This window comes from Malaclemys terrapin, chromosome 13 (assembly GCF_027887155.1).
Source record: "Malaclemys terrapin pileata isolate rMalTer1 chromosome 13, rMalTer1.hap1, whole genome shotgun sequence".
NCBI classification, from domain to species: Eukaryota; Metazoa; Chordata; order Testudines; family Emydidae; genus Malaclemys; species Malaclemys terrapin.
The window spans coordinates 11,021,769-11,048,149 of record NC_071517.1 but is presented as its reverse complement, the minus strand read 5'-3'; the positions used below and the strand labels follow the sequence as shown (position 1 = coordinate 11,048,149).

Here is a 26,381-nt window from a genome sequence, read left to right as displayed (position 1 = left end):
CTAAGGTGTAAATTACTCCACACTAACCTGCCGTGCACTAACTGTCCATATGGATCTTGCTAATGCTTTAATGTTACTCCTTTTCAAAGCGGGATAGACCAAAGTGCATGAATTAGCTGTTAGTGCATGTCAGCAGAGTGGGGAAGAGTCTCACACCAGCGTGCCAGGGTCTAAATGGTTATGTAGACCAGTGGTTCTCAAACTTTTGTACTGGTGACCCCTTTCACACAGCAAGCCTCTGAGTGCAACGCCCCCCCCCCCACCCCTATAAATTAAAAACAATTCTTTTAATACTTAACACTATTATAAATGCTGGAGGTGAAGCAGAGTTTGGGATGGAGGTTGACAGCTTGAGACCCCCCCCACCCATGTAATAACCTCATGACCCCCAGTTTGAGAATTCCTGATGTAGACAAATGTGTGCTTATATTCAAATCCATACCGCAGTATTTTTCAAGGTTGTCGATTATGTCAGTGTGAGAGCATGCTATTCAAACGGAAAGCAAGGGGGTTTAGATGCATCTCTTTTGACACTAAAGCCACACATATGACAGTGAAAAATGAGAATTCAAGCATCAGTGCTGCTGCTAGAATTAATGTGTCTCACAGTGTAAACTATTGATTTGATGACCATGTGTTCATGTTAAGATGTGGCATTGTGGTAGAACAATGCTGAGTTAACTAGGTCTATTTTCAAATGAAAGCATCACTCTTCACAAATCAAGAAATTGCATTGGTTAATTGCATTCTGCATGGTTTGTTCCAGTAGGACAGTGGTTCTCAAAGTAGGGCCGCCGTTTGTTCAGGGAAAGCCCCTGGCGGTTCAGGCCGGTTTGTTTACCTGCCGTGTCTGCAGGTTCGGCTGATCGCGGCTCCCACTGGCCACAGTTCACCGCTCCAGGCCAATGGGGGCTGCAGGAAGGATGGCCAGCACGTCCCCCGGCCCGCGCCGCTTCCCGCAGCCCCCATTGGCCTGGAGCGGCAAACCATGGCCAGTGGGAGCCACGATCGGCAGAACCTGCTGACGTGGCAGGTAAACAAACTGGCCTGGCCAACCAGGGGCTTTCCCTGAACAAGCGGCGGCCCTACTTTGAGAACCACTGCAGTAGGAGATACTGTATCCTTCAACCTCCTATGACTCCTATGAAGTTTTGAAGTATTGAATTTAAATGACTGGAATAGTTACAGGGTTTTGAGTGATCTTTAAAGAGATGCAGCTAAGATACCGCAAACCAAACTTGAGCTTCTTTCTAATTATCACACATAAGAAACATGATGCACTCAATGGAAATATACCTGCTTTAATGAGATGCTTCTTTACAATAGTTAAATAGTTGGAACAAGATTCTTTGCATCTGTTTCCTAACTTCATAGACTGTTTCCTGCAAGAAACTGTATTAATCCATCTCACAGTTTAAAATATTATTTCATTTTCCATTCTCCCAGCCTTTAATAGATACCATCTGGTCCAATTTGACTAAAAATTTAGAGTTTTTTAAAGAGTTTTTACAAAACCTAATACTAACACATCAATATTTCCAACATTTTTTAATTGCAGTGGGAACAGTTTGTTCCCTCCCCTACCCAAATTAATAAACATTGCCCTGCAGTGTTTCAAATCCAAACAGCACAACATTCTGCTAGTGCATGTGAATCAGAAAGTGAAATAGACAGCAAGCTTGTCTATAAACAAAAGTGAAACTGATTAGTGTATTTTCATTCTCTAGCGAAGATAAATTCAAAAAGGAGTCAGGGATCATAGTGAAATTTTAATTAGGCTGCTAAAATTATGTGCTTTTTAGCAGTCTAACTTGGTATTAGAATTGCATAATTAGCAACATAGTTGGCTTCATACTTAACGTGAGTAAGATTATTCATCAGGACATAGGAATGGTCTGGCCACTCCCGTTTTCCCCCCGTCCCACATCTCCAGTCAGGAATGGAATGGCATAACTGTTTTCTTATTGTTCAAAGATCTCCGTACACTTTGGGAATTCAAGTGGCCACATAAGATGGCTTTAAGGTTGCATTGTGTAACTAGAGTGGCACACAACAGGCTTAACATAAGACAGGATCTGACCCATAGTAAACAGCCCTGGAATAACTTTTGCAATTGCAAAACAGATCTTTGCTTTAAAGGAAAACAAGATATGTCCTGGTTTTGCTATTTTGGGACATCTCATGAGACAAAGGTCCAGGTGATATTAATCTTTCAGATGCAATCACTAGTTTCTGTTCTTTATTTTGATTATATTATTAGATCACAATTTACATGGCAGCTCAGTGATCACAAGACTCATCCTAGATGAAAATCAAAAAAAGTATGACATTGCATGGCCTGATAAGAGCAGAGTCCCTATATTCTATGGGACAGAGCCTAAGGTCCAGCCAAGCTCTTTTCAGCTCAGGCCCTTAGCATAGGTGCAAAGGTGGACATACACAAGCTTTACACCCTCCAATCCTGGGGCCTGCCAAGGGCTGATGTAGTGCCATCCATAAGCTAAAGCAGCCTAAGGGTTGCTCTAACTTACACGCAACTGCAGCAGTCATGTAGAGGCTGTCCTAGCAGCTGGGGATACTGACATGCAATGGTGTTCTTGCCGTGAACCTTTCCCCAGCCATGCCCCATGCATTGATACTCCTTAGCTGACCACGTAGGCCTGCTTTAAATTTACTTTCTATGTTCACATTGCTGTGATGAAAGCAATGTGACTCATGTGCATGGGTGTCATAGATGGGGGGCTGAGGGGCCTCTCCCAAAGCTGAAAACATAAAACAGCCTGGGTGGCTGGAGCTGAGTGGCATAACGGTGGAGCTTCTTCCCGGATGACACGATGGAGGGGTGTTGCCAAGCCAAATTTGAGTCAGTTGTGACCGGGCAAATGGTGTCACAACGCCACTCAAATCTGAGTGGCTCTGAGTGAGCAGGATCTGAATTGGAGGCAGTGGTCGCACTAGGCATAAGCAGCCTACACAATTGCTTATGGCCTCAGGCAGCTCAAGGGGGCCTTGATTTAGCATGACCCCCAAAATACCATTCATCTTCTTTCACGTGGACCTTTTAACAAGTGTACTAGCATGTGTTGTGTTGGTAAATCTTTTGATTTGTAGAAATGCAATTAGTATTTTTAGGGGGTGGGAGAGAGGTAAGGGGGCCCAATGGGCTAGCACTGCTTCTGATCAGAGGAGAGATTATCTCCCAGACTCTTCTATGAATCACCGTAGCTTGGCTACATCTGCCCAGCGAGCGGCAGCCTGCATCAGTGTGTGTCATATTCCAGGTCAAAAGACTCTGGCTCACAGGGTTTGCACTATGGCGCTAAAAAAGCCATGTAGGCCTTTGGACTCTGAAGTCTAGGGAAAGGGGTGAGCTTCAGTGCCCAAGCTCCAGCCAGAGTTGCATTATCGACACAGCTGTTTTTAGTGCCGTAGCATGAGCCCATTGACCCAGGCTTGGAGACTCTCACGCCACAGGCTGTGTAAATGTACCCTGAGTGTCTGCAATATTGCCTGAGCCAGCCTGGCATGAAGGGCTCTCGCATGGCCACAGCACTGCTCTCTGTCTGCCTCCGGTCTTCACGCAGCCCTGTGGATCTCTAAGGAGCTAGCTGTATTCAGGCTGAAGTCTGCACAAGAGTTGAACTGAGGGACAGTTCTGATGGCTCCGAGCACGGTTCCGGATATTGGCTTCTAGCATCCTGGAGCACTCTTTCAGATTGCTATTCTCTGTGCATTGTAATCTTCACTCCTCTAGGCTGTTTTTTTCCGTGGAGATCCAAACTGGATGCACGACATCTCTTCTGTGACGCTGCCCTGCTTTGGAATGCATGCTGCTTGCCTTGGAAGAAGGTGCTGGAGCTCATGTGTGGGTGCACACCCAGGGCTGGTGGTTCCTGGGGGCACCCGAAGGGGTCTTCATTCCTCATCAGCAAACAAGTTGAGGGGAAGCCTGAGCCTAGTTCCCCAGGAGAGTGTCTGCCTAGTGCCAGACACATTCTGATCTGACCCCTGGCCTCATGATGGCCTCTCAACTTTTGCAGTCTTTCCAGCACCCATGCTCTTGGGATCCTCTTGGAGCCTCTTGTCCGATTGCTACCACACTGAGTATTTGCCATCCCTTAGTATTGAGATGGGAATACCACCGCTTTGGCTATAACTAAACCATCCTGGCCAGAGACAACCTATCCTCAGACCTCCCTACAAAGGCATTTGAAACCCAATATATTGGAATGGGCTGAATCATACCATCTGACACATACTCTTTAAACATTGTCTTCACCGTTCCCTCTTGAAATTACATAAGCCAAACACCATGCTATAGTAGCCACATACTCTGGGCCTGATTCTCCTTTCACACGGGTATAAACTGGAAGGAACTTCGAAGTAATTCCACTGTGGTGTGAACTGGCATCAGTGAAGCTTGCTTTACAGACAAAGCTGCACCCGTTTAACTAAATATATGCGGCTAAACAGGAGTAACTTTGTGTGTGAGCTCTCTGATATTATTTCAAACCTGGCTTATAGCCATGTAGTTTGTACATGTAATTTACAATAATGAGCTAAAGCATCTCTAAGTTTAAATTGGGTTGTAAGAATATTCACAGGGAGGTTTGCATCAATTTAACTAAATCAGAATCTAAACTGATTTAACTTAAACTGGTGCAACTTCTATGTATAGACAAGCCCTGAGATTTGCATTAGGCCTGAAGGATTCATTAACTGGCACCTGTGAACACAAATTGCCTATCAATCTATTTCTCTCTATTATGAATGGGATAATTCCTATGAAAAATAAAGACTGTTCTCTCGTCATTAGTTCTGAAAAGTAGTTTCAAGTGCACTCAATGGAAGGCCAATTCCCAAAGCTGGGCAGATTGCCAGATTGGTCCATCCATTTTACCAAAAAAACCATATTTCCTATTGTACTTGAGAGAAGTCATTAACCAAACTCACAATGGTTTGTGCAGATGAATTATCTCTAAAAAATTGTTTACTCTTTAATCTCTTAATTTTGTTCTTCTAAACTGCCACTTTATAGATTGCTGGTAAATATCACAGTTGAAGTGCACTACTACAGAGAGTGAATTTGAATAATTACCTCCTTGCTTATGTATAAGTAGAACATAATAAATATTTACCAATCAAGACCCTTTTCAGACAGCAACATGTAATTCTGTGCATGGGAGGCAGAGTTCTGCTAATTTCATTTTATATTCCAGTGAGGGTATTTAAAAAAAGAAATGAACGTGTTTTCAATATTGATTATTCACAATTTAGATAGTTTATTATAAATACACTGAGTGCATTTAAACCTATTAATGAGGCTCCTTGGATAATATCTGGTACAGTATTGACTATGTAGACTTTTGTTACATTCTGGTAGTAGGTGGAGTAGACAATATGCAGGCATGGATCTTGATCTTGTAAATAGTGCCAACCACTTACGGACCACAGGTGGGAAAAAGATAGAGCATTGAACTTAATAATGGGTTCTAGCCTGGCTTCTGCCACTTAATAATGGTGTTCGCAGAGCTGGTTGCAAACTTTCAGACAGCCTGCTTTTCTGTAAGAAAATGTCAATTTGTCAAAAGCAACATTTCCTGGAAATGACAGAAATTAATTTCAAAATGAAAATTGAAACAAAACATTTTGATTTTCTGTTTCAAAACTACTTCCCATTGCTAAATTATTTATATAGCGAGAGAGTAAAGGTGCGGGACTCACCGCTGCAGCGCCTCCTGCTGGTCGTCTCAGGGAATTAGCTCTTTTCCAGCCTGGGCGCCCTCTGCAGGCCAGTGTCCCGCTTGTAGCTGGCCCCGTGTCCCTCCCAGACCCCAGTGCCCATTTACTCTGAGGCTACCCCCTGGCAATACCCCCACCAGTCTCTATGGGTCTCCCCACTCTGGGAAACCCCCAACCCTCTAATCCTCACCTTGCCTCAGTCTGGGCTACTGCCAGTCATAACCAAGCCCCCACTCACTGGGGCAGACTACAGCGTAAAAGCCACTCATCATAGGCAAGGGGGTTTGGACCTGCTGCCTTCCTCTGCCTCCCAGTACCTCCATGGGCCTTGGACCAGACCCTGCAGCCTGGGGAGTTGCCAGCCTGGAACTCCCCTGGCTCTCCCAAGCCCTGCTTCACTCCCAGTACCCCTTCTGCAGGTAGCCAGGCCCTGCTCTCTCCCAGCCTGGAGAGAGAGCCCTTCTGGGCCTCAGGCTCACAGCCTTTTTATACAGGCCAGCTGTGGCCTGACTGGGGCATGGCCCAGCTGCCCTCACTTCCCCATGCAGCCCAGCTTAGCAGCTCTCAGCCACAACCTTCTCCCAGAGCTTGACTTTAACCCCAGAGCTAGAACAAACTTTTTGATTGACCAAAAACGTTGGTGGCTTTTTCTTATTTCGGTTTGCAGGAAAATTAACATTTTTGGTTTGTTTATTTTTGTTCTGTTCCAGAATGAAAGACATTTCAAAATCACAAAAGCTCCTCCAGAAACAAACAGGAACAAAAAAAAAATCCAGTCCCTTGGGTGCTCTCAGGCAAGTCATATTGTCTCAGTTTCCCCATCTTTAAACCTGATTTAAGAATGGTGCATTTTCACCTTTGTAAAGGACTTTGAGACCTCTGGATTGAATAGCATGGTATATGGGCAAGGTATAAGTATTTTAATTAATTATTTATCCATGAGAAGATTTAAAAAATCAGCTTTTAAATTAAACCCTCAAGGCCTCGTTTTTTAAATGTTACCCCGATATTTTTTTTAATCCAGTACCCTACAGTAAGTACTTTAAACTACGGCCAGCTCCAGGCACCAGGCAACCAAGCATGGGCAGCTGGGGAGGGGTTCCGGCGGTGCTCGGCGGGGGGTGTTTGGCGGTGCGGTGCTCCGCGGGGGGCATGGGGTGTTCGGTGGCGCAGCGCTCAGCGGGGGGTGTTTGGCGGTGCTCCGCACGGGGGGGAGGGGACTTCAGGAGTGCAGCGCTGCGCGGGGGGTGGAGGTGTTCGGCGGTGCTCCACAGGGGGCGGGGGTGTTCGTCAGCGGGGTGGGGGGGTGTTTGGCAGTGCGGCGTGGGCTGTTCGGCGTCGCTTGGCGGTGGTTTCGGCGGCGTGGCACTCCGCGGGGAGCGGGGGTGTTCGGCAGCGCGGCGCTCGGCGGGGGGCGGCGGTTGTTCGGCAGCGCTCGACGGGGGGGTTTCGGCGGCGCGGCACTCGGTGGGGGGGGGGGGGTGTTACGGCGGGGTGGTGCTTTTTTTTTGCTGCTTGGGGCGGCAAAAAAGTTAGAGCCGGCCCTGCTTTAAACACTGTATTATAGATAACGTAATAAATGGTAGGGCTGAATTATGTCTCCTAAAAGCTTAAGCTATGTGGTACAGGAGATGCAACACTTAGGCCTGGTCTACACTACGGGTTTAGGTCGACTTTAGCAGCGTTAAACCGAATTAAGCCTGGACACGTCCACACAACGAGGCCCTTTCTTTCGAATTAAAGGGCCCTTTAAACCGGTTTCTTTACACCACCTCCGACGAGGGGATTAGCGATAAAACCGGCCTTTGCGGGTCGGAATTGGGGTAGTGTGGACGGAATTCGATGTTATTGGCCTCCGGGAGCTATCCCACAGTGCTTCATTGTGACCGCTCTGGACAGCGCTCTCAACTCAGATGCACTGACCAGGTAGACAGGAAAAGACCCGCGAAGGTTTGAATTTCATTTCCTGTTTGCCCAGCGTGGAGAGCACAGGTGACCACGCAGAGCTCATCAGCACAGGTAACCGTCATGGAGTCCTCCCAGGATCGCAAAAGAGCTCCAGCATGGACCGAACGGGAGGTACGAGATCTGCTCGCCATATGGGGAGATGAAGCAGTGATAGCTGAACTCCGTAGCAGTAAAAGAAATGGAAAAGTATTAGAAAAGATCTCCAAGGCCATGAAGGACCGAGGCCATAACAGGGACACACAGCAGTGCCGCGTGAAAATTAAGGAGCTAAGGCAAGCCTACCACAAAGCCAGAGAAGCAAACGGAAGGTCCGGGGCAGAGCCGCAAACTTGCCGCTACTACGCGGAGCTGCATGCGATCCTAGGGGGTGCAGCCACCACTACCCCAACCGTGTGCTATGACTCTCTCACTGGAGAAACACACAGGGAAGACGGTTCGGGGAACGAGGAAGATGACGATGGAGGTACTGTAGGTAGCTCACAGCAGCAAGGAAGCGGAGAAACCGGTTTCCCCAACAGCCAGGATATGTTTGTGACCCTGGACCTGGAACCAGTAACCCCCGAACTCACCCAAGACCCTCAGGGCACACAGGAGACCTCTGGTGAGTGTAACTTTGTAAATATTTGTAAACATTACAAAAAAAAAGCAAGCAAGCAAGTCTGTTAACGTGTATGGGGATGGGGCGGAAATCCTCCAGGGACATCTCCAGAAAGCTCTCCTGGTTGAAATGGGGTGATTTTATTAAGGGGGACATTCAGAGGCGCCCGTTCCTGCTCTTCTGACCAGAAATGTTCCCCGCTGTTAACCACGCGGTGGGGGGGAGGGGTGAAGTGATCATCCCAGAGAATCGTGTGTGTGTGTGGGGGGGGGGTGGTTTACTTGTGTTTGTGCCGCATGTTAACCGGGAAACCGCAGCCCCCTCCTTTTACATTGAAACCCCATTTTAAATGGACAACCCAATTCATCCTTGATATGGGAAATGCGCTGCTGTTTGCAACCTTTCCCGCATGTTAAGAAGGTTAAAAAAGCCAAAACACTGTGGCCTACGATGGCTGCCTGCAAGCCGAAATATGCGACCTTGTAATGAAAGAGTGTACCCATTGTTCCCTAAAATGTGTCCTTTTTAACCACCTCTCCCTTCTCCTCCACCAGCTGCAAATGTTTCTCCTTCGCAGAGGCTCGTGAACATTAGAAAGAGAAAACGTAAGACGAGGGACGAGATGTTCACGGAGCTGCAGATGTCCGCCCAGGCTGATAGAGCACAGCAGAATGCGTGGAGGCAGTCAATGACGGAGATGAGAAAAGCCCAATATGAACGAGAGGAGAGGTGGCGGGCTGAATCGCGGGAAGAACAGAGCAAGTGGCGGGCTGAAGACGATAGGTGGCGTCAGCTTGCAGACAGACGGCAAGAGGCAATGCTCCGTCTGCTGGAGCATCAAAGTGATATGCTCGAGCGTATGGTTGAGTTGCAGGAAAGGCAGCAGGAGCAGAGACCGCCGCTACAGCCCCTGTGTAACCAACAGCCCTCCTCCCCAAGTTCCATAGCCTCCTCACCCAGACGCCCAAGAACACGGTGGGGGGGCCTCCGTCCACCCAGTCACTCCACCCCAGATGATCGCCAAAGCATCAGAAGGCTGGCCTTCAATAAGAGTTAAAGTTTTAAAATGCAGTGTGTCCTTTTCCATCCCTCCTCCCCCACCCATCCCAGGCTACCTTGGCAATTATCCCCCTACCTCTGTAAGGAACTAATAAAGAATGCATGAATGTGAAAAAACAATGACTTTATTGCCTCTGCAAGGGGGAGGGGAGGGTGGGGTGGGGTGGTTGGTTTACAGGGAAGTAGAGTGAACCGGGTCGGGGGGGGGGGTTGGAGGGTTCATCAAGGAGAAACAAACAGAAGTTTCACACAGTAGCCTGGCCAGTCACAAAACTCGTTTTCAAAGCTTCTCTGATGCGCACCGCGCCCTGCTGTGCTCCTCTAACCGCCCTGGTGTCTGGCTGCGCGTAATCAGCGGCCAGGCGAGTTGCCTCAACCTCCCACCCCGCCATAAAGGTCTCCCCCTTACTCTCACAGATATTGTGGAGCGCACAGCAAGCAGCAATAACAATGGGGATATTCTTTTCGCTGAGGTCTGAGCGAGTCAGTAAGCTGCGCCAGCGCGCTTTTAAACGTCCAAATGCACATTCCACCACCATTCGGCACTTGCTCAGCCTGTAGTTGAACAGGTCCTGACTCCTGTCCAGGCTGCCTGTGTACGGCTTCATGAGCCATGGCATTAAGGGGTAGGCTGGGTCCCCAAGGATCACGATAGGCATTTCAACATCCCCAATGGTCACTTTCTGGTCCGGGAAGAAAGTCCCTTCCTCCAGCTTTCGAAACAGAGCAGAGTTCCTGAAGACGCGAGCATCATGTACCTTTCCCGGCCATCCCACGTTGATGTTGGTGAAACGTCCCTTGTGATCCACCAGGGCTTGCAGCAGCATTGAAAAGTACCCCTTGCGGTTTACGTAGTCGGTGGCTTGGTGCTCCGGTGACAAGATAGGGATATGGGTTCCGTCTATGGCCCCGCCACAGTTTGGGAATCCCATTTCAGCAAAACCATCCACTATTGACTGCACGTTGCCCAGAGTCACTACCCTTGCTATCACCAGGTCTTTCATTGCCCTGGCAAATTGGATCACAGCAGCCCCCACCGTAGATTTGCCCACTCCAAATTGATTCCCGACTGACCGGTAGCTGTCTGGCGTTGCAAGCTTCCACAGGGCTATCGCCACTCGCTTCTCAACTGTGAGGGCTGCTCTCATCTTGGTATTCTGGCGCTTCAGGGCAGGGGAAAGCAAGTCACAAAGTTCCATGAAAGTGGCCTTACGCATGCGAAAGTTTCGCAGCCACTGGGAATCGTCCCATACCTGCAGCACGATGCGATCCCACCAGTCTGTGCTTGTTTCCCGGGCCCAGAATCGGCGTTCCACGGTATCAACCTGCCCCAGTGACACCATGATTTCCACATTGCTGGGGCCTGTGCCTTGTGAGAGGTCTATGGCCATGTCAATTTCCTCATCACTCTCGTCGCCGTGCTGCAATCGCCTCCTCGCCTGGTCCGGGTTTCGCCTTGGCATGTTCTGGCTCTGCATATACTCCAGGACAATGCGCGTGGTGTTCATAGTGCTCATAATTGCCGCGGTGATCTGAGCGGGCTCCATGATCCCAGTGCTAGCTATGGCGCCTGGTCAGAAAAAAGGCGCGAAAGTAGTATCTGATGGACCAGGAGAAGGAGGGCGGGAGGGAGGGAGGGAGGGAGGGAGGGCCAAGTGACGACATGGCGTACAGGTACAGGAACAGGGAGAAACACAAACAACTGTCACACAGAATGGTCCCCCCAAAGATTAAACTGGAAACCCTGGGCTTAGCAGGCCGTTGATTTCACGGAGGAAGGGGAAGCAAATGAACACAGAATAAATCTATTTTTTACATCTTAAGGTGGCAGCCGACGCTGCAGCATGAGTGACAGCCATACCAGTATGATGATGATGGGTACCAATCATAATATACCATCATCTGCCAAAAGGCAAGGGGCTGCTGCTGTGTAGCAATGCAGCCCCATGTCTGCCAGCCCCACGTCTGCCAGCACCCAGCATCGCCCTCGGCCTCTTCTGGGTGCTTAGCAGACAATATTGGGCAATTGGCAGAAAATAGTACATTATGACTGGTAACCGTCATCATCGAGACAGTAGCATGTCTGCCCAGGTGGCCATGATTGACAGCCACTCCAGTACGACGACGACGGGTACCAGTCATAATATACCATCGCCTGGAAGGGGCTGGTGCAATGCAGCCCTACGGCTGCCAGCCCCACGGCTATCACTCATGCTACACCGTCTACTGCCAAAAGGCAGTTAGCAGCTGCTGCTGTGTAGCAATGCAGTCCCACGTCTGCCGGCACCCAGAGGACATATGGTGACGGTGAGCTCAGCTGTGCTGAGCGGGCTCCATGTTGTCTGCACAGGTAACCCAGGTAACCCAGGTAAAAAGGCGCGAATCTATTGTCTGCCGTTGCTGTGACGGGGGAGGGAGGGGCCTGACGACATGTACCCAGAACCGCCCGCGACACTGTTTTGCATCATCCGGGCATTGGGATCTCAACCCAGAATTCAAAGAAAAGGCGTGAACCGCTTCGCGGCTCGAGCTGTGGCGCAAACGTAGTATCTGACGGCCTAGGGGAAGGAGGGAGGGGGGCCGAGTGACGACATGGCGTACAGGCACAGGGAATTAAAATAAAGAACGGTGGCTGTGCATCAGGGAGAGACACAAACAACTGTCACAGACTGGTCCCCCCCAAAGATTAAACTGAAAACCCTGGGTTTAGCAGGCCGTTGATTTGACGGACGGAGGGGGAAGCAAATGAATACAGAGAAAATCTATTTTTTACATCTTAAGACGACGGTGCAGCGTGACTGATAGCCCTCGGCATCTTTCTGGGTGCTTGGCAGCAAATACGGGGCGGTGTATGACGATGGTCTTCAGGCCTATTGCACGAGCTGCTGCTCAGGGAAGACTCTGCTAATGTGCGATGACCCGACTTGTAATAGGCCGGCTAACAGTCATAATACACCATTTACTGCCAAAAGGCAAGCCCCACGGCTGCCAGCACCCAGATCGCCGATGAAGGCTACCAGTCTACTGCACCGTCTACCGCCAAAAGGCAGTTAGCAGCTGCTGCTGTGTAGCAATGCAGTCCCACGTCTGCCGGCACCAAGAGGATATATGGTGACGGTGAGCTCAGCTGTGCTGAGCGGGCTCCATGTTGTCTGCACAGGTAACCCAGGTAACCCAGATAAAAAGGCGCGAATCTATTGTCTGCCGTTGCTGTGACGGGGGAGGGAGGGGCCTGACGACATGTACCCAGAACCGCCCGCGACACTGTTTTGCATCATCCGGGCATTGGGATCTCAACCCAGAATTCCAAGGGGCGGCGGAGACTGCGGGAACTGTGGGATAGCTGTGGGATAGCTACCCATAGTGCAATGCTCCGGAAGTCGACGCTAGCCTCGTACTGTGGACGCGGTCTGCCGACTAGAGCACCTAGAGCATTTTATTGTGTGGACATACACAATCGGCTGTATACAACCGATTTCAATAAAACCGGCTTCTATAAATTCGAACTAATTTCGTAGTGTAGACATACCCTTAGGCAATGGTGTCTGTAAAGTGGGAAGGCACTAGCCTTCAGACATATGTAGCCAGCATTCCCCCAGGCACTGTTCAGGCTTGTATCAATACTTTCAGGGATCATTTCTATAGTTTGTAACTAGAGAAGTGTAGCCAAAAGTGTTTGCTCTACTCCACCCAGACATTTTCCTCTGGGTTTAGCTACCACTGTTAGCATTAGCTGTGCCCTACATCCTCTCTTTCCTGCACTCTTTCCTCCCCTTTTTGTGCAGTGGTTCTGCAGAAGCTGTAATTTGGCTGGTTGGGGTTTTTTTGGAAGAGCTAAACAGCTACCGGGGGGGCGGGGAGAGGGGGAATAAATCTCAAGTATTTGCCTGAATTTAAAATGAACTTGCTTTGATGACACTTCTTGCCCTCTCTTTAGTATTAACTTTCTCTGAATGTTCAAGTGATCACATTTTATTCTTGTGAACATCCCCGGCAAGCAAATTCCCTGGTGTGTCACTGTAATATTTGCCCTAGTATACAGGATAGGACAGTGACTGATACAGCAGTGGGGCATGGCCAACATCCTCAGAACTTCACCTCCTCTTTCCTTAGTGCTTATCCTTGGAATCCTCCTGGCTGCACCCAGAGGCTGTTCGATGCAGTCTGCCACTCTAGGCAAAACTTGAGTGTGATGTCACCCCCACCCTGAACCTCGTTCAGTTAGGTTGAAGGCTGACAAGGCAGATCCCAGCCTGGGGCTGCAGAGGCCACTGGGCCCAAGGAACAGACCCTGCAGGAAGGGAACAGCTGGGTGAGGGCAGGATGTAAGTCCCTCCAGCCTCTGCCCTAGGCCCTGGAAGCAGCTGAGATCCTCCCTGGATGGGCGATAGCCCCAGATGGCGCCATGATTCCCAATGGTACTTTCTGTGTCATCCCCAACTGCCCATCCCAGCTACAATTCCTGGCAACAAAGGAAAAGAAAAAAACCAATAATGTCCATTCAACTGGACAATGAAATAGAAGGTTGCTGTTTTTCTGGAATTTCTGGAATAAAGATTCACATGTATTAAGGTTTAATAGCCTGCACAATTTCACTTTAAAAATTACCGGTAAATCGTGTTTACATTCTAAGGTCACGTAACAGCCACTAATGCTTTATGTTTCTGCAATTTAAGTGCCAGCCAGCAAAAATAGAAGCATGGAGCTTGCAATCCCCGTTGAACAACCCTGTCATTTTTCAGCTCTTGGCTTTCTCACTCCTTTATTAAGAAGAAAATCACTTTGGGTCTCAGACTTTGAACATGGCATTTCGGCTTATTTACAATGGTAGCACAAGTATAATTGCATAGTTACCCAGTAGTGTACAGAACGTTAGCCTTGGCGTACTCTTCTGCCTTTCAGTAGGTGAAACTGATGCTTTGTCTATATTAGAGACATTTACTGTTCAAGGAAATGGTTGCAAAATATTTCACATCTACATGTGGAAATGAGTAGACTAGGCTTACCTCAGATTTAATCTCTGGTTCCTTCTCAACTGGTTTAGTGCTTGTTGATAAGCTGAAATGGTTCAATTGATCATCCCACTAACCTCCAGCGCATAGCTAGCCTTCAAAAATCTCCCCATATCCACTGTTTCTGGGAACTGGGGCAGATACCTTGAGGGTATTGGGGTGGGGGCAGCATGCAGAGCCCCCTGACTGCCCCACATGTAGGAGCCAGAGTGGGGCATGCCGCTGCTTCTGGGAGCTGTGTGGAATGGAGCAAGCCCCAGGACCTGCTCCCCGGCGGGAGCTCGGGGACCAGATTAAAATGTCTGGATGGACCGATGCGGCCCCCGGACCATAGTTTGCCCACCCGTTTACTAGAGGCTCATTCTCTCTCTTCCTCACCCTCTCCCCCCCCCCCGCAATCATCATTTTTCTTCTTCTTTCTCCTTTCCTTTTGCTTTCTGGGTGTCAAGAGTTTAAGATAAAACCTGGGTTATTGTTGAGTTGGAATATGTTAATTTCTACCATCCATCAGTTCTTTGATCTTTAGAAAATTACAGATCCCAGTGACTCCATGGGTCCCCCATTTCCCTTTTTCAGTTTTTCCAGTTGTCACCAGATCCAGTAGGGCTCTCTCCATTTGATACCTAGAACATTCCCTGACATTTTGGAATTGACTGGATGTGGCATTCAAAAGTTACCCTGGTACTTCCAAACAGGAAAAAAAAAATGCCACCCACTTGAATATAAGGGTCTCACAAGCTCAACCAATAAAGAGGTGGTGGGCTAATGGACAGGGCATAGGACTGAGACTCAGGGGACCTGTGCTCAATTCCAGCTCAGGCAGAAACTTCCTGTGTGATTTAGGGCAATTCTCTTACTCTAATCTGTGCCCCGCTTCCTTGTCTGTAAAATGGGAACAACCACAGGGGTACTACGAGGATATAATCATGCTAATGATTATGGAGTGCTCAGACACTGTGGTGATGAAGGCTATATAAGCACCTAGATAGAGTGCAAATTAATGCTGACCGAGTCCCCATTCAGGAGCGAGAAAAGCCCTGGTACCCAGCTCGAGCAGAATGGAAGGAATAGGAGGCAGTGCAGCGTCACAGGGCCACTGCCAGGGTGGCTTCTGTGCATTCAGCGGCTTTCCCGCGGTCTGCCAGTTTGGGGGTGCCAAATCTAACTCCACGGTGGCACATTCAGTTGTAAGAGCTAGGAGAAACCCTACCATGTAAACACCCCGATGTTATTCCCACATCTAGGAGCATGGGGGGGCTTCATCATTAAACCCAGAATACAAGGAGAGCTCCCAAATTCAGACTACGCTGGTGTGAACAGCAGTGCACATCAAAGTGATTCACATTAATGTAGTTCGACGAGGACTAAACTAGGAACCTTTTAGTTCACACCCACGGCATCAGCCCAAGGGAGTTTCAGTGCAGCACTTTGGTGCGCACTGCGATTTGTACTCTCGTGCTATGGGGCAGAGTAAACCTAGCCGGTGAATGGTCCTCCCATTCTGTAGGGTCAAGTGATAATAACCAGCTGTTTTAGTGTAGTTTCTGTCTGTAGAATTTAGCAATAATGTGTAAGATATTTTTAGCCACATGTTGGCATGATTCCATTTGCTAACTTCACCTCATGCTGGCATGTTTAGATGACACAGTTACTTCTGCTCGATAAAGATCTAAATGAGCATCTACCAACTGCCCAAGAGAAAATACCAGTAGTTTTATGGATGTCTTAAGGTGGCAGGCTATAAGTGAGAGGTGAGTTTCCGCCTGCTGTTCCCAAATGTGAAAAAATCCGTCTTCACTATAAAGAGAAAACAAACTGAGCAACAGATGAGTGTAAAGCAGAAGAGTAAAAACCAGCTTGTTAACCAGTTCTTGCATCTTAGATGCTGAGTAATTTAAGCAGGAATTACCGTTATGGTAACACCATTACAAAAAGAGAGACATTCTTAAAATGTGTTTTTTCTAAATATGGGTTTGATCCAGAACATTGGCTCAAACACCCAGGACCTAGGCGAGAGATCAGATTCTGATCTTGACCTAAAAGTACCACTGGGGCCCTAACTCTATAATGGGTTGAATGGCCCTCTGCGGTGCCTGATCCAGACTTTGGAACATTCACACACTAGAAATCTCTAATTATTCATTAGTAATTGCAGGCTGCCATTCAGAGAGGCAGAATTCAATGCAGATTGTTGCAGAGGAGAGACAAACATACTATGAACTCTCTCATGAAGATTAACTTAATTCATTCTTGTTTGGATTGGGCATGAAGGTGAGGTAGGTTATTTGTTTCCTGTTTGGAAAGCACAGTACTACCAACTCCAAAACATTCAAAAATCAGTCTGCCTCTCCCCTCCCCCCCCCCATCATGAGATTGGCTGAGAAATCTTTTTTTAGAATAAATGTTGGATTCTTTTTACTTACCTTCTGATTTTTGAGCCTTCAGGCTGCACTTGCTACACATTTTCAAGCTTTCCTCTGCAACTAAGAGGCCTACAAATTTATATCTTTTGAAAAATAAAAGCCGAGATTCTCATAGAATATCATGATTCCAGTAGCTGGGGATTTAAAATCATAGTAATATCATAATAATTTGCAACACTGTGAGATTGTCTGAGAGTCAGATTTCCCAATTTAAAATTGGCTTTCTTCATTTATTCTGCAATATTCACGTAACAATTTGTTGTTTCATGAAACATTGCTGGATATCAGCAGGAAGCGAACAGGAAAAGGGAGTGAACCCGGATGAAATTGATTAATTTAAAACCTTAAAAAAAAAAAAAAAAAAAAAAAAGGGGGGGGGGGGCAGAAGATATGGGTAAAGACTGCAAAACTATCTATGTTTTCATGAAAAAAGAAGAACAGGAGTACTTGTGGCACCTTAGAGACTAACAAATTTATTAGAGCATAAGCTTTCGTGGACTACAGCCCACTTCTTCGGATGCATAAGTGGGCTGTAGTCCACGAAAGCTTATGCTCTAATAAATTTGTTAGTCTCTAAGGTGCCACAAGTACTCCTGTTCTTCTTTTTACGGATACAGACTAACACGGCTGTTACTCTGAAACCTGTCATTATGTTTTCATGCACTTCTCAGTCCAGATTTGCTTTTATTTGTTCTTCCGTTGTATGTAACTCATAAATAAACACAGTCACACACAGCTTTGTGTGATGCAGGAATATCTTATTGCAGGGGTCGGCAACGTTCAGCACGCGGCTTGCCAGGGTAAGCACCCTAGAGGGCCGGGCCAGTTTATTTACCTGCTGACGCGGCAGGTTCAGGTGATCGCGGCCCCCACTCGCCGCGGTTCGCCGTCCCGGGCCAATGGGGGCAGCGGGAAGCAGTGCAGGCCGAGGGATGTGCTGGCTGTGGCTTCCTGCCGCCCCCATTGGCCCGGGATGGCGAACCGCGGCAAGTGGGGGCCGCGATCAGCCGAACCTGCCATGTCAGCAGGTAAATAAACTGGCCCAGCCCGCTAGGGTGCTTACCCTGGCGAGCCGCGTGCCGAACATTGCCGACCCCTGTCTTATTGTATATTCTGTGTTTCTGGTAAGGGTGGCCTTTTAAGCCTTTAGAGAAGTTTTGAATAGGCAGTCTGAGACTGCGGTAATGAATCAGGTCAATGTTTCAGTTGTATTTTGAAAGCTGCGCATGTATATTTAATATGTTCTAATATTTGATCTTTCGCATGTATGGCTCAGCTCTCATTTGATGCTTGACTCCATTAAAGCTCATGCTAGATAGTAATTTGTGCTGAGATCAAGTTAATAATGTATACATTTTTCCAGTGAATCTTTTCCGAAAGTAACTCAGGACATTAAAGAGGAACACTAGCCTCCTTTTCATGTGTCCATTTTCTCTAAAATAATGAGCTGATGCCACATGAGAGTCATTTCAAAACCAGTAAAGGGCTTTGTTCACTAACAATTCACTCCAAGCATTGTTTCCTGCTGAAGCACTGTCCAAAAACAGTGCCTTTGCTGAACACGCTAGTCACGGAAGTCATAACGTCTCAATGGATATATCATCACTGGGGCATAAGCTCAGTCTGAATAAATAGGGTGTGTTCTGCAGAGCAACTGTGGGAAACCTCGGGGCTGCAGTCATCTCTATTTTTTGTTTTTTTGTCTTCCTTCCTGTAGAAAAGTTGACTCACTGCCGGTAAGTCCCCTCATGGCCAGGTGTGTCATACCAGTTCTTTCCTATCTAGTACCCCGTACCTATGGTTGGTCTGGTCCTGTGGTGGTCTGCCTCGTCTCGTTACTCAGCCCTCTGGTCAGTTCCCATTTTTGTTCTGGGTTAATTCCAACAGAACAAATAGTCAAGCGTACTCACTGGAGGTTTTTGGCCCTCCAACTCTGGGCCCTGTGGTCCTTACAACCTCTCAATCCAAAGCTTTCAAAAGTCCTTATCTGCTTATAATCAGGGGATTCCTGTCTTGTTCCCTTGTGGCTGGTATGGGAACCCCGACGCTCCCACTACACTGGGTTCCAGTCCAGGGACTGTATAACCAACACCCAAGGTCTGCTCTGTTAGACTCCTCACTGCTGCTTCCCTGGACTACTTCTTACGGTAGCCTGTCAGCAGGCCTCTCCCAGAACCTTTCTAAGAAGTTCACCCATCTTGCAGGACCAGGACTGACAGGGCTATGCTCAACAAAATCTCAAACTAGAAGTACAAAATCACTTCTACCCTCAGCAGGCTTGATCTTTCATCTCTTTGTTCCTCAGTAGAACATCTCCCAGATCCTGCCCTATTGTCAGGGCTCAATGTGACATTACCCAGGGTACAATCTGGACTGATGGACAACTGTGTCCCCTCAGTTCTCCAACCTGGGGTTCCTTTTACATTGCTTCATTGTGAGAGCATGTAAATCACTCCCAGCTAAGCCAGCCACTCATGAAGTACAGTGCAGGGCAACTCCAGCAAACTCCCAGTCCCAGATTCCCCCCCCAAAAAATGTGTCTAACACTGCCCAGCACGTACCCTCAACCCTGTACAATACAAACACATATAAAGTTAATTATTTATGAATAGAAAATGATATGCACGAATCTTGTTATCCCAAATGGAGTTTCCCAAACACTACAGTCCAAACACACTGCTTTAGATAGAACAATGAAACTAATTTATTAACTACAGAAAGATGGATTTTAAGTGACTACAAGTAATGAGGCATATTAAATCAGAATTGGTTACAAAGAAACGAAAGATAAAATCAAACTAACACCTAACTTAACAAGCTAAGTGAATATAAAGCAAAGGTCTCTCTCACCACATGTTCCGGCTGTCTCACTGGCTGAACCTCTTTAAGTCAGAATCTCTCCCCTCCAGAACATGTTGGAACATGTCCCAGTAATATCACATTGTTGACTCTTATCTTTTTACATACAATATTGCCACACATATTTTACCAGGACAATAATGATTAGCAAATCCTGAGCTTTCAAATGACACCTAACACAGTATGCTTTGTACAAAATTTAACATAGGCTTGTAAAAGGGGTGAACACAGGGGTGCAGTCTGTCACACTCACCATCACAGCTTGCTCCAGGAGTGGCTGCTCTGTGTCTTTCCTGGTCTCTTGCTAGACTTTGCTACTCGGGAGAGGATCCCCTCAGCCATCTCTTCCCCAGTGCTTCGCCTCTGACCCTGCAGGCATCTCCACTCTCTAATGCCAGAGGACTGCAGCATTCTTTCCTTCTCTCCATGCAGCCCCCTTCTAATTTGTGCTTTCTTTAGAGTCACCACCCAGCCCTTTCCCCAGCTGGGCTTCATCTTTAAATAAGCCTAGCTCAAACTCCAGAGGCAGCCAGATGTGTTAATTGAACTCTCAACTCCATTTCAGAGGCCGGCTCGGGTATATACTGGCACACTCCCACTTCACATAGATGATTTTGTTCTGTGGATCCACGTACTCCGCTGTCCATGCCTCACCCTTCCTCCATACCCCCCCAATCTGGAGGTAAAGAACCTTGATAGATGTGCTTTCTGAAGCATACCAGTGGTGCAGAATTTAAGGCTTCCCACACCGTCCCTTCTGCACAGCTGAACTGCAGTGGTCTCCCTTGAAGAGCCAGGAGGCACTTTTTGCTCAGGAAGGCATGAACCTCCCCAAAGCTCCCCAATGCAAAGGGACGCTGGGCATGTGTACTGTGCATTTTAATGAGGATGATGCAGTCAGCTCCATCAGCCAGAGAGGAAAGCAACGGTGCTAGGGTCCTCACCTGCTAAGGCCCGGTTAACCTCCAGGGGCACGCATTATGGCTGTGCCTGGTCCTTCGTTTGGGGAATGTACCCTCTCCCATGCTCCCAAACAGGGACAGGACACATTATAATCTACCATATGGGTTTCTCAGAACAATTTTGTTGATGGCCTTAGAGTGTGGTCACCAACCCTCGCTGGTGGCCGCTCTGAACATTTTTCCAAACCCAAGCCCTGCTGCCACAGGCTGAAGCCCAGAGTCAGAGCCCAGGGTCTGGAGTCCGAAGCCTGCTGAACACACGCTGGCCCCATGTGTCTACAGAGGAGCTGCCCGGAGCCCCCAGGAGGCTGCGTGGTACAGACGGCTGATCCCCTGCTGGCAGTGCCAGCAAACACCAAGGCAACCAGGAGCAACAGCTGGGCACGGCAGGGAGGGGCTGCTGCTTTGCCACCCTCCCCACCCATCTCCACCCAGGAGGCTGTCGTGGCCACAGAAAAATTCCCTGTGGCACATGCGGCCACGGTGGCCGCATTTGAGAAATGCTGAATGAATGGGAACAGCGTGAATTTGTACTGGAGACATGTACACAACTGTTGATGATCTCAGCTAATCAAGGATAAGCACTCAAATACCTACACCTCGTCCAAGCAGCCATGCGGCCATTTTGATTTAGAAGCTTTTTGCTGAAAATTGGTCTCCCCATGTAACCCTTTGTATAACTCAGAGAAATATTAGACACCAGGGTCTGGACAAGGAACGGCAACCTGGAGAAGTTCAGATTGGAGTTTCTGCAGCTGCCATGCTCATTCAAATAATCAAAGCTCCAAATGAACATGTGCACTTGGCAATATATGTGTTGCAAAAACACCATTATAACTGTGTTCAAAGTTACACTACAAATCATCGCAAGTTACAATTTTTTCTCCTTGAAAACAAGTTTTCCTTGAAACTTGCACATAAATTGTCTCCGAAATCTGCAACATGTCCCTGCTGCTTCATCTTATTTTATTTCCAGCTCCTTTATTGAAAGTGTGCTAGCAGTCTTCACTTGCGTAACAACGTATGGCAGTTGGCAATATAGATATAGCCTTTATCCCCCTGCAAACAGCTCTGATAGAGAAAGCACCAGGCAGTGAGCATTACAGGAAGGCAGAGCGGTATGTGCTGATGCCACTTACTTCGTTTTCAACTCTTTTATTGAAAAAGCACCAAGCTTTTCGTTTTATAACAAGACATGCCAGTTGGCAACGTAATTGGCGAAAACAAGTCTGCCCGAAAAAAGCCTCCGCTAAGTAGAATCCACATGAGCAGGTGGGAATGTTGCACTCTGAAGACGCTAGTTTCAATTTCACAGTTTTTATGGAGAAGTTCTTAAGTGAGTGTTAAGGTTTTCTATAAGCGTTTTCAGTGTAATGCAGGGTTTCTTTTTGCTCTTTCAGAGGAATATGAAAGGGGAGGAGAGGAAAAAAGGACATGGACAGAGCCCAAAAATCCAGTGGTAGCAAGGGAAAAAAGCTCTTCTCCCATCACTCCAATTTCTACCACTGTGACTTCATGCATGCCTTTGGCGGCTTGAGACCTAAGCAAGTTGATTTTGTTTGGAATCACTTCACCGTGGAATTTTGCCATGAGTTGAATGCTTGTTGCTCTCAGGAGGGGCGGAAAAGCATTAAGCAAGGCCTTAGGAAATTCCCCCTGGGGGTGAGAGTTTTGATGAAAGACTTTGTGTGCTTATGCTTTAATCTTGCAGCAACTAAGCGGCACTGTTCATTGTTCCACAGGCAAATGTCTGGCAGCCACTCCACTCATCTACTGAATATTGTTTCTGGTTCATCCGTGCCATATATAAATCTTTCAGTGCCACCACAGTGGTTACAAATCATAGTTCAAAACAGAACACCTTCCATACAATGTCATGCAATCCTGGGGGGGTGAGGGAGGGGGGAATGAATAAATGATTGCACTAGACACTCTGCTTTTCTCCATTGCTAAAGATGAAGATTCAGGGAGGTTACTTACAATGTGATGCCTGGCATTTTATATTTTTATCTTGCCACACTTTTTCCTCAGTGAGTTATTCCTACCAGGTGTTGCTGCCAGTGTGAAAGAAGGCTGGCAAGAGCTTTATAAACAAGGATGAGATTTCGATATCCTAGATGCTGCCAAGAAAAGGTTAGTGGTTCTGAGAGAGGGAAGGGGAGCGAAGCTCAAGAAAACAGGGCCAGCTCTCCTTTCTTTTTCCTCCCTCGGTAAAAAGGAAATCTCCTTTCTTTTATTTATTGTCCTCATTAGGAGATTGATGGACTTCACTGGCTGACTCGCATTCATGTGTAGAACAGACTTGGATGAATACTAGGAAAAATTGTTTGCAAATATTTTTTTGAATTCTTTTCACTTTTGGATTTGACCCTGCTCCACTTCCTATTAGTCTGGTGTTTTGTGAGCAATATTTTTTTCACTAAAGGTCGAGGAGATTGTGTTCGTGTGAGTGTGTATGCATGACAAAAGTGCTTGGTAGATCTATGAAATGTTCTGTGTGGGATGTAATAGCACAGCTTATTACAGGGAATTTGTACCCAAAACCCCAGGCCAAAGGCCTGGCTCTAACCCAACTCATCAAATAAGAAAAGTATGTGAATGGACTCTTCTCTAAGGCAATGGAGTTACTCAGAATGACTCCAGGATAACTAAGGTCAGAACTTGACACAGTTTATATATGTTGAGTGACACCCAGCTTGAAGCAGTTTGGGAAAGACTCTTAAGGGGAGAAGCCGTGAACCCAAATACACAAATGTAGTTGTGCTGAACATGTTGCTGTACTAGCATCATCTAAGCTTTGGAAAGATGTGAAAAAAGTTTTCAAGTGGCAAGAGACTGTGTCCTCTTTGAACTAGTCTAAAGTTAGGGTTGGGACATTTGGTTAGACACAGATGGTTGGTAGCAGCAGATCACCTTGCAGCTCAGTGGGCTGAAAGAGAAACTCTATCCAAGGTACTTATATACCCCCCCCAACCTTGCAGTCTAATGGATGTATCCACAACGCCCTCTGTGAGACAAGGAAGTGCTCTTATCCCCATTTTACAGCTAGGGTTCTGGGCCACAGAGGCTACACGACTTTCCCAAAGTCACCCAGTGCGGTGGAGTACCGACTTACACCTGTGTGTCCTGAGCCCTAGGTTACCACCCTAACCACCGGAACAAACCCATTCATGTGTAACTTACTGCTTAGTACAAGCATGGGTGTGCTGGCTGATGCAATCAGTGCGCTAGTTGCTAATAGGTTTGTGAAGTGTTTGGGAGCCTTTGGATCTGAAAGGAACTGAGTGAACTCAAATTGTAAATTCCGGAGTTGAGAGGCGGAGACACTGGTATTTTACTTCAGTTTCTTTTCATTTTTTTTTCTCCTGTATTTATGCCAAATCTTGAGAGGATTCTTTTTCGTTCCTTAGCCAATTTGACAGCCTCAGGTATAGCTATGAATCTGAGAAACCCCTTTGGAAATAGCAGCTACAATATGCTAACAATGGCTGCGTCACATGATATAGTGAGATGAAAAGAAGATAAGGGCCTTGATCTAGCTTCAGAAGACTGGCATGTCTCTTGGCAGAACTCATGTGGAAGTTGTTCCTTGTTAATTAAAGACTGGATCATAATGCATATGCAATTAAGATTGCAAAGACAGCCTTCGTTCTGCCATTTCCTAACCTTTGAGGGCTTGACTTTGCAACCTTTATAATGCTCTTTTAACATAGTTTGTGTGTGTGTAATTTACTAGGTTATTAAAAAAAGAAAAACCAAATTGCATCATATTGATCCTCGCATGGGTCATCAGCGGGATTGGAGCCTTCACTACTCCTGGCTCCTTGTCCCAGTTTTATTTTCTTATCTAGCCAGTCCTAGTCTCTCTTCCTCTAGTTTCTCATCCCAGCCCCAGTTTCCTTGACCAGCAAGTGCCCCCCTCCAGGCTTCCTATCCAAATCTCCTCTTCCACTCCCAGTTGCCTTGTGTAACCATTCAGTTCTCCTCCCAATCCCTGGCTCCTTGTCCCCATTCTCTTTGCCCAGCCAGTCCCAGCTCCCCCAGCACTCCAGTTCCTTATATGACCACTGTCTCTCCCCAGCTCTAATCTCCTTCCTGTGGCTCCAGGTCCATTCTCAACGTTCACCCTTCCCTAGCCCCCTGTCCCACGCTCTTTGCCAAGCCAGCCCCAGTTCTCCCGCTTCAACCAGGCTCCTCATCAGATCTGTGTCCCCTACCTCAACAGGTGGTGGTAGCAAGCTCCCTATCCTCTAAGCTAAGGCCCACTTACTGGTCTCCTGTGTGCAGATCTTGTTCCTGAGGTTAACTAGCAATGGGAGTAATCCTAGAAATTGTTACATCGACAAGGTATAAGATTTTCCAGAGATTATTTCACTGCATGTGTGTGTGCACCACTGGCTTTACGGGACAGAATCAGGGCTACGGGCAAAAGGAAATAGAGACTTAAGAGGACAGGGGGATAATGAGCTAATAGATCTTTTTCAATCACAACATTTCCCTGGGTTTTTGAATTAATGAGGATTTTTAGGTTCCAAAATATAAACAATGCAGAGAAATAACTTCAAATGCAACAGGACTTTTTTCCATTAATAGTTCAAAAAGGTAGCTTAATGTCTTACACATCATCCCCTTTTATCATGTGAAATCGATATTCTACTTAATGTGGCATGACTTTTCAAGTGATTAAGGACCTGCTGGGGACATTAACAATGTAAGACTTTATTTGCATTTACACTAATGATTTTATAATGAGAGTTTTATTATATTAATGAAGACTGCTGGGAGAAGGGGGGGGAGAAGCAAGCCAAAATACAAGTAATGTCTTTCTTTATTAAAGTATCCGCTACTGACACTTTGTTGACATAGGTGCTTATTTGCATGAAAGAAAACATAAGCATTTGGAACTATTAATTACTGTATGCTCAATGTACTTTGTGGTAATTACTAAATTAATTTAGCCATTATTCCAGGGTTTTGATGGAAAACCATCTATTTAGACCTTGAATCAGAAACATAAGTGAAAAAATAACTGTTTATCAGCAGGGCAATGTGTTTCGTGGCCGAACTACAAAACTCTGGACGTAAATACTTGTGTGCAAGCATCCTACCCTAAGGCAGGTGGTGTTGCAGTAATGTAATTAACTGCCAGCAGAGACGTGTTTTTTAATGAATTATACACTTTAAAAAAAAGTTAAAAACCTGAAGTACTAGGAAGGAATGCTAGAGTTGTGAGAACTAGTGATGAATGCTATCTCTGGATACTCACAAGTACCTCCAGTATAGCAATGTGATTTAATCCTGGATGTGGTCTCCAGAAGGCAGTGTCAGCTACTCAGAATTTGCAGGAGGTTCTACATTCCATAGTTGTTAATCACAGGGGACCTTAAAAAGGGGGGCGGGGGAGGAACAGAGTAAAATACATTCAGTCAGTAAAGTGAAATACACTTTATTGAAGCCTTTTGAGAAGAGTCTTAAAAACTCTATAGAGGACTTGGGTTTTATCATAGCAGAAACAGTCGTATAGACACCAGGATTCTGTATGGCAAGCATTATAATCTGTCCCCATCACTAGACACCCTAATAGTGGTGAAGCAGACAGGTAAGTAGATCTGGGGTTCTGAACTCTGATTTACATCGGTATATGTGAGAGGAGTAACTTCACTGATTTCAGTGGGGTTAATCTGATATAAAACTGGGGTAAGTGCTTCCATTGGCAATTTGCTACATTTTCACAAACCACATACCCAAGATCTTTCTA

At 46.8% G+C, this 26,381-nt stretch overlaps 1 pseudogene; it reads left to right on the top strand.

Annotated features, from left to right (window-relative positions):
* The first annotated feature begins 12,979 nt into the window (after window positions 1–12,979).
* LOC128848478 (small nucleolar RNA U3) lies at window positions 12,980–13,076 on the top strand (annotated as a pseudogene).
* Window positions 13,077–26,381: the final 13,305 nt, after the last annotated feature.